General features: G+C 40.6%; 1 protein-coding gene across 2 annotated transcripts in view; it reads left to right on the top strand.

Annotated features, from left to right (window-relative positions):
• Nucleotides 1–9,446, top strand: part of ANAPC10 (anaphase promoting complex subunit 10) — an 88,559-nt gene that overhangs the window by 14,717 nt on the left and 64,396 nt on the right. The window lies entirely within an intron of this gene.

Raw genomic sequence — 9,446 nt, 5'->3', positions numbered from 1 at the left:
CAGGCTTTCTTATCCATTCATCTGCTGATGGACATCTAGGTTGCTTCCATGTCTTGGCTATTATAAACAGTGCTGCGATGAACATTGGGGTACACGTGTCTCTTTCCCTTCTGGTTTCCTCAGTGTGTATGCCCAGCAGTGGGGTTGCTGGATCATAAGGCAGTTCTATTTCCAGTTTTTTAAGGAATCTCCACACTGTTCTCCATAGTGGCTGTACTAGTTTGCATTCCCACCAACAGTGTAAAAGGGTTCCCTTTTCTCCACACCCTCTCCAGCATTTATTATTTGTAGACTTTTGGATCGCAGCCATTCTGACTGGTGTGAAATGGTACCTCATAGTGGTTTTGATTTGCGTTCACACTGTTTTATGCTGTGGGGCTTGGCAGAGGGCAGCACATAGAAGTAAGTCATTGGTTCCCTGAAGATGCCCCCACTGTCTGACATGTTGGGGCTGCAGGGCAGACCAGTAGCTGACACTGCCAGAAGAACGCAGGGATCACTTACAATCGCATTGGGTGGGAAAGTCATGAAATTCATCAGTGCACCGTCATGTGTTTCATGTCTGTGACTTGCAGCTTTGGCTTCACCAGTGAAGTATAATTATGTGATTATCGTTTTACATGTCATGAATGACGGAATACTCTTTATTAATGAGAAACAGCCTGAGAAAGTTGTTGAACTTTTACTTTGGTTCTTTATAGTAAGATGTTTTTCAGCCTAAGTCAGCAGACAGTTGCTGAAATCTCTCATCACTGTTAGAGATTAAAAAATAAAAAAAGACCTTATTGTCAAGGAGTTCACAGTCTAGTGGAGAAAGTAATAATTAGTCATTATTATACAATGTAGTCATGGATAACTTTTAGAGTGAGGTTCTGTTTTAAGTACTTTGCATGTATAAAATAAACCATCTCAGTAAAGTCTCTGAAAGTCGTATGAAGTATTATTTACTGTTATTTTTTTAATCGCTTTCCAAATCAGGAAACTAGAGCCCAGAAAAATTAAGTAACCTGGCAAACATCACCTGGTAAGTGGGGATGCTGGGATTCAAGGTAGCCAGTCTGCACTAGGTCATACTGCTTTCCACAAGTGTGGGCTCAGTGCAGTGGTGGCCGGAGAAGAGGCCAGGAGGATCGCCGTGGAGGATCAGGGACGTGTTTATGGAGATGATTGACATCTGGAGTGAGGGGGTAAGGTAGAATGTCACTGAGGAAGGACCTGGGGGCAAGAAGAATGGTCTGTGCAAAGATGTAGAGCCTAGCTGCTATGAGAACATGGTGCTTTCAAAGAATTGTGAATAGTCAGTAAGCCTAGAACAGAGCAGAGGAGCATAGGTGGAACTAGTTAGGAAGAGAGCTGATCAGAGGGGACTTTATTAAGCCGTTCATATTTCATTGTATATGTAGTATGTGCCACTGAACAATTTTAGCACAATAGCACAGTGTTCACATTTGAGAATTGTGGAGGATGGCCTGAAGTGAGGCAAGATTCGAGGTAAAGAACTGAGTTAAGAGCCATGCAGTAATTCAGGAGAGCACTGATAGAAGGGAGAATTTTAATATACTTCCAAAATGTTAGTATCAGTCTTTGGGAGATACAGATTTACCTCACTGCGATAGCATGGTTGGTAGTAGATGGCTTTGCAAAACTGTCATTTTTTTCTTTGGAAATATTCAGTATCTCACTCAGATGATAGTTGAAATGGATTTAGTAGATTCAGCTTAATTTAATACATATCAGAAAATTATCTTTCTTTAAAAATTATTTAATTAGAGGGTAATTACAGTATTGTGGTTTTTGCCATACACCAACATGAATCAGCCACGAGAAAATTACGTTTTGATTAGTGTAAGTTATTGTGGTTTTAATCAGGAAGAACTATATAGGATAGTTTTCCATTATCTAGAATGACTGGATAATTTAGAATTCTGGGTAAATTTAATTTTTGATTAATCGGATGTTAATCAGAAGCACTTGGTTTCAAAATGTATATGACTTTTGACAATATTTTTAAGTTGTCTCTTTTTCTTGTCACATTAAGTATGGCATTGTTGTTGTTGTTCAGTTGTTCAGTGGTCCAGCTTTCACATCCATACGTGACTACTAGAAAAACAATAGCTTTGACTATATGGACCTTGGTCTGCAAAGTAATGTCTCTGCTTTTTAATATACTGTCTAATTTTGTCATAGCATTTCTTCCAAGGAGCAAGTGTCTTTTAATTGCATGGCTGCAGTCACCATCTGCAGTGATTTCGGAGCCCATGAAAATAAAGTCTCTCATTGTTTCCATTGTTTCCCCATCTGTTTGCCATGAAGTGATGGGACTGGATGCCATAATCTTAGTTTTTTTAAATGTTGAGTTTTAAGTCAGCTTTTTCACTGTTCTCTTTTACCTTCATCAAGAGGCTCTTTAGTTCTCCATCGCTTTCTGCCATAAGGGGAGTGTCATCTGTGTATCTGAGGTTATTGATATTTCTCCTGGCAATCTTGATTCCAGCTTGTGCTTCGTCCATCCCAGCATTTTGCATGATGTACTCTGCATAGAAGTTAAATAAGCAGGGTGAGAATATACAGCCTTGAAGTACTCCTTTCCCAATTTTGAACCAGTCTGTTGTTCATATCCGGTTCTAACTGTTGCTTCTTGACATAGTGAACTTAATAAAACCTGTTTTATTTCTGAGGGTTTTGTAGGACATGTGGGTCATTCTTATTATCAGCTTGTAAAAAGTTTAAGAAACTGGGTTTGAATACATACTTCAGAATATATTTAGAAGTTCTTCTTAAAAAATTAAAGCCAACAACCAAGAAAATGTGGTCCTAATAACTTTTGTGTGCAAATATGTTTTCTTTTGACCTGAAATGAATGGACTTGGAGATATTTCTCCAACAAAGGGGTTTATTCAGCATTAGCAGAAAATTGTGGTTTGGGGATTTTCAGCCGTGGAAAGCCACATGCAAGTTCCCATGTGACAGGGGAAGAAGCATACTTTAATAAAGAAAAGGAAGCGGGGGGAGTCTGTAGTAAACAAAGAATCCATGGCTTTTCATTGGCTGAGTCCCTGCTAGGGAAGAATAAGAGTCTTTCTTCTTCCTGTTTGGCTCTGCTATGGTCCCAGGGCATGTCAGCTCTCCCTTCTGGTCTCCCAGCTCTGTTTAATTGAGGTTTCTGTTTAATGTTTTGCATTTCCCTCTTTTGATTGAGAGCTTTCTCAAGTTTGGTGGACAAGGTGAATCATGTGAATCTAAGAGCCTGTTTCTTAGAGTTTGTTGGCACAAAGATTGGTTAGCAGTACTGATAGGGTCCTTTCCAGCAGTGTTGAAGAGTTCTTCTGGAGGTATGTTTTGCAATAGATGAAATCTTTAAGTTGTAAGGTATGATGCTGAAGGTCTTCGTCTCCCAGGAGCAGACTGTGGAAAGGTTGCTGTACCAAAGCAGGGTTATTCTTAATAGAAGCACTTAGGCCTTTGCAGTACTGGAGCACCTCTCCTTATATTGGTTGTGGGTCAGAAGATGCAGGAGCCAAGTGCACTGGGCATTTCATGATTTTGTCAAAGGGCTAGAGTTTATGAGTGGGTCTGAGACTTAGAAGGACCAATCACAGTGCTTCTGGCCACAGTATTTGGAGGGACTGTACAAATTTTGCCAGTTGAGTCTTAATGCCTTTTGTGCGTTCAACTAAACTAGATGATCAAGGGTGGTAAGCATGATACAAGTGCTATAAGATTGGCCAAAGCATGTCGACTTGTTGAAATACCTGGCCAGTATATTGGGTTCTTCAATCACTGTAAAATTCAAGAAGAACCTCTTAGGTAGGAAAAATGATTTGCTAAAGGGCTTAAGCCACAGAAAAGGAGTAGCTTATATGCAAGGCTTCAGTCTTGTAAAAAAACATAGAGACCATGACTAAAACATTTATATCAGCAAGACAGAAGAAGTTGTATGTGATCCATTTGCTAGACCTCAAATGGTCCATTAAGCAGTTTAATATGTACAGGAGCAGTACAAACAAGCTTCCCTGGATTGTACTTCAAACAAGTGGACAAGTGAGGTAGGCACTCTTTGTAGCCTTGTTAATGTTTTCTCACCAGTATTGATGCATGAGGACTCTCATTATGTCAGTAGATCAATAGGACAGTGGTGGGGAGTGGGAATTTGAGTCTCTAGTAAAACTGGATTATTATTTGGTTCAAACCAGAGCTTTCTCTTTTTATCAAACAGTTACTGAATTTTCAGTCTTGTTTTTTTCTTTTCTGAGGCCAACTATTGGGTTCTAGACAGTTTTTCTAAATTACCATTTGGAGAAATATCCTTGTAGACCATGACACAGGTTTGATTGCTGTTGGTCCCTTTAATGGCAGCATTCCTACAGAAATTTCAGCAAGGTGATTTCCCTTAGTTTCCAGAGAGTCATGTTTAGAATTCCCCCAAATCTTAATAGCTAAAGCAGAGGTAAAAGTATCACATTCAATAATTTCTGAACTTAGGGGCCATTTTAAATTTTATTTCTGCTGTAATTAAGGAAATCACGTTGGTTTCACAACATTTCAAAATCATGAGCTACTCTGAAAGCATATCTACTACCACTAAGTATCAGCAGCTTTGTCTTTGGTTAAAGTACAGGATCATGTAAGAGTATATAATTCAGCCTTTTGGGCTGAAGTAGCCATAGTAACCAGTACTCTTGCCTAGAAAATCCCATGGATGGAGGAGCCTGGTAGGCTGCAGTCCATGGGGTCGCTACAAGTCGGACGCGACTGAGCGACTTCACTTTCACTTTTCACTTTCACGCAATGGAGAAGGAAACGGCAACCCACTCCAGTGTTCTTGCCTGGAGAATCCCAGGGACGGCAGAGCCTGGTGGGCTGCCGTCTCTGGGGTTGCACAGTCGGACACGACTGAAGCGACTTAGCAGCAGCAGCCATAATAAAGATGCTGCCTCAACAGCTTCAAGAGGAATTGTAATTGCTTACCCAGCACAATATTTGCCATTGTCACCTTTTAAATAAGCATCAGTGAACCATGAGAAGTCAAAGTTACCTAGAGGAATTTACTGTAGGTCATCATAAGGAGTCAGGATGTGGTCTGTCAGCATTAAGCAGTTGTGAAGGACTTCATTAGTGACAGGAGCAGAGTCCTGAGTTCAGGCTTTTACAGTGTAAGAGAGTTATTTGAGGAACAGTGTACAAAGGACATTTTAGGAGGTGAGGCAGCTGATTGAGAAATGTTAAGTATGAGAATTCAGGAGAGCTTCTACTGCATCAGGTACCAAAGTGGTTAAAGGGGATTCCACAATGATTTTTTTGCTGACCTTAACCAAAAGGGCAGTGGCTGCAATGGCTCTAAGGCAAGTGGAGAGTATCCCTCTTCCACAGGGTTTAAGGCTGAGAGCTTTAAGTGGTGGCTCTTTTCCTGTGAGAAATCTTGAGAAGGAGCACAAAGAAGCAAATCCTTCACATGTTGCAACAAAGCAGACAGAATCCCCAGGGACTTTTATGTCATCCAGACCAGCCTTTGGGATTTGTGAGAAAAAAAGAAGGACCCTCAGTAAAACCCTGAGGCTTTATTATCTAGGTGACTTGTATTTCTTCCCAAATGAAGGCAAAAAGGTATTGGCTCCCTTCATCAGCTGGAGTACTAAAGAATGCACTGCGTAAATCAGTTACAGTTAAAGAATTTATTCCTGATGGGAATGGGGGGATTAGAAACAGCAAGGTGTCCAGGGATAAATAACAGTGTTGCTTATTGCTAGTGGGTCCTGGACAAACCTCTACCAATAAAATGGGAGTTTTTATAGGGATAATGGGGTCTTGAACCTTATAATCTTGTATTATTGGCTTTATGCCTTGAAAGACGTTTTTACTTATAAGGTATTGATTAATTCTAGGAAGAGGTTTTGAGGAGTTGTTTGAATCTTGATGGGAGATATGCTATGAATTTTGTTAGTATCAGTTGAAGATTTTGCCCATAAGGAGGGTGGTAGTTGATTTAATAGGGACAAAATGCCCGGTGTTTCTGAAATCTGCTCTAGTACCATCAGAGATGGAGCAAACAAAAGATGTCAAAGCGTCATTTAATTAAAGGATCATTTAATTAACTGTTAAAAGGGTCAAAGGGTCATTTAAATTCAAATTTTAATTATTTTGAATTAAATAATTGAATTGAAATAATAATAATTGAATTATTATTTAATTAAATTAAATAATACTTTGTTATTTTGCTGCTGTCAGTGTCTAATAATTTTCCCTTTTGGAAGAAAGAAATTCTGGCATGATAACTCTCTTAAGAAGTCTTGGCCCCTAATAAATGAATAGTGGTGGAGGAACTGAGGGGAAAAAAAGTCTGAACTCTTGAAAGGGCCTAGACAAAAGGGAAAAGTTCAGGAACCTCCTGAGGGTGATCACAGATCCCCATTATTTGAACTGTGAGTTCTCTGAGACAGGGGCTGTTTTATAGTAGTGGGGTATAGAGAGTGGCTCCACTGTCAGAACTGGAAGAGATTGCTTCTCAATCTGGAGAAATGTCTCTCCAGACTGGCTGAGAGGATTGAGAAGAGTCCCTGTAGCTCCTTAGACCCCTATCGTTGAAAATTGGGAGGACACTGGAAAGGCTGATTAGAGGGCTGAAAGCACCTAAAGTGCTTCAGTTTGGAATAGTCTCTTTTCCAGTGTTGTAACTCTTGGCAATAGTAGCAGGAACTAGGAGGGCTTTGGTTCTGTCTAGGAGCCTTCATTTGCTAGAATTGAGAATTAAGAATTTAGGCAGTCTTCCTTTGAGATGACTCATCTAAAATGCAAGCGAATTAGCTCACCAGATTAACTGTATCTGGAGTGAACATAGTTTTCCATTCTATCCTGGTCCTTTTTACTAGAAGGGCAAGAGTCAGCCCATTAATAAACAGAAGTAGAGGTGACCTGAGTGGGATCAACATTCAGATGGAAGGCCAGAATTTTCTTCAGAAACAATTAGAAGTTGATTATAATAATCATAAGGAGGTTCATCAGATTTTTGTATGCAAGTCTGAATTTTGTTCCAATCAGCAGGCTTTGGAAAAGCCCCGGGGATGGCTCAATGAAGCTGTTTATCGGTTGCTTGAGGCTGGTCACATAATAAGTTGGCAGGATGGTTTCCCAGTTATAATTCTAGAGACCTTTCAGGATTTTCTCAGTTAGTGGTTTTCATCCAGTGCTGGCCCTGGCCCTCACCAGTTATCTTTGAACTAGTTGATAGGAATCAGAGAAACCAGGTTGGTAAATTTTAATGACTGTACTAAATTCCTTAGCAAATATGTAAGAATCTTCAATTACTTTGGGATCATTTTTGGCTTGGGATCAGTTTGGCTTGCAGTTCAGTTTTGGTCTGGGAATTATAAGAAATTAAGGGTTTAATGTATATTATCATATGTGAAATAGATCACCAGTCCAGGTTCGATGCATGAGGCAGGGCGCTCAGGGCTGGTGCATTGGGATGACTCAGAGGGATGGGATAGGGAGGGAGGTAGGAGGGGGGTTCAGGATGGGGAACACATGTACACCCAGGGCTGATTCATGTCAATGTATGGCAAAACCCACCACAATATTGTAGTTAGCTTCCAATTAAAATACATTAAAAAAAAATAAAGAGAAGACATACTTCTTCCCTCCCCCCACAAAAAAAAAGAAATTAAGGGTTTAGCCTTTAGAGCCTTAGGAGGCTTAAAGAGGAACATTCTGACAAATTCTAAAGAAAAGGGAGTTGGCAGAGTTTAAGAGACAAGGGGAAGGTTGGCGAGAGAATTAGTATGGGGGAATTAAAGGAACAGAGGAGGTGTCGTCAGCACAGAAGAGAAAGAGGAAGATGGCACCAGAGGTGGAGTCTGGCCACAGGAGCTACGGGAGAGTGACAAGATGGTGCCTGAGGTGACGCCTACAAGCAGCCAAGGAAGAAGAGCCTGAGGCTTCAGGAGCCATTTTATCTGTCTTTAATCATTTGTTTGCCTCAGTTCATCTTAAAATTTGATTTTGCAGAGAGACCATTTTAGACTTCTGATAATGTTGCGGAGCCTCAAAATACCAACCAAAATAAGCATTACACTCAGTTCTGGAAATTTTTGAGCTATTGTAGTCCGATTCAGCTCTAAGGAAATTAAGTTAGGAATCTCAAAAGTTCTCTGTAATGGCCATTGATATTTTTAATTGCCTTTGGTCAAGTTGGTCCATTTAGTTAGAAATGTGCCTGAGGAAGGACTTGGGCTTTTAAACATAAAATCATCTGGAGTCCTCCCAGGGGGCGGGCACACTCAAAATGTTTAGATCACTAGGATCTCATTTCTCTGAAGGTTTTCTCTGGAGTAAAAGAACAATTTCCAAACAGCTTACAGCACAGACAGCTCAATTCAAACAACTTGCAGGCTAATTTCAGCCAGTTTGAAGGAGACAGCTTGGTTTGGAGGAGGCAGGCCAGACTTTTTTAAGCCAGTTTCCAGAGGAGAGTCCCTTCCAAAGGAGTACGATGAAGAAACCTGGAACAGTTTCAGGGAAACAGCCCCTGTTCCCAAATGAATGGGCCAAAGGTATTTTCAGCCAGCTTTGGTTGAAACAGTCTGATCTCAAAATTAGAGTGACCTGCCAAATGAATACTTGTATACAAAACAAAGCCTTAACCGAAGAGATGAAACCTTAAGATAGATCCCAAATAAAGCCTGGAGAGCTTCAAATGCTAAGAGGGCACGTGCCCAGAATCAAGAGAAAGACTTACTTTCATACTCCAGGGTCAGCGAGAAAGCAGTGAGTGGGTTCACTGTGGGTATTGCACCTGTTTGCTCACCAGTCCTGGACCTTTGGAGGCCTGGACTGGTCCCCATTCCCTATGTGGGCCACTTCTAAATATTTGTTCTGAAATAAATATTCTGCCAGATATTTCTCCAGCAAAGATGGGTTTGCTTAGGATCAGAAGAGCATTGGAATTCAGGGTCTGCAACCACAGTAAACCATGCGCAAGTTCCCACAATGAAGGGAAGTAGCACCCTTTTATAGGGAGGAAAAAGAAGTGGGGAGGGCTTTAATAAACAGAAAGCCCATGGCTTTTCACTGGCTGAGTCCTTGCCAGGAAAGGAGAGGAGTCTTTCTTCTTCATTTTGGTTCTGTTATGGTCACAGGGTGTCAGAACTCCCACTCTGGTCTCCCAACTCTGTTTAACTGAGATTTCTGTTTATTAATTTTTTATGCTTCTAAGAATTGAAGTCTGGTTAAGAGGACGGGAGAATTTTGGTTAATTTAAATTACACAGTACTGACCATCCTGGGCTGGAAGAAGCACAAGCTGGAATCAAGATTGCCAGGAGAAATATCAATAACCTCAGATATGCAGATGACACCACGCTTATGGCAGAAAGTGAAGAGGAACTAAAAAGCCTCTTGAAGAAAGTGAAAGAGGAGAGTGAAAAAGTTGACTTAAAGCTCAACATTCAGAAA

The sequence above is a fragment of the Bison bison genome, unplaced genomic scaffold (genome assembly GCF_000754665.1).
Source record: "Bison bison bison isolate TAMUID 2011002044 unplaced genomic scaffold, Bison_UMD1.0 scf7180017864111, whole genome shotgun sequence".
Lineage (NCBI taxonomy): Eukaryota > Metazoa > Chordata > Mammalia > Artiodactyla > Bovidae > Bison > Bison bison.
The sequence above is the reverse complement of the archived record's forward strand: the minus strand, read 5'-3'. Positions and strand labels throughout refer to the sequence as shown.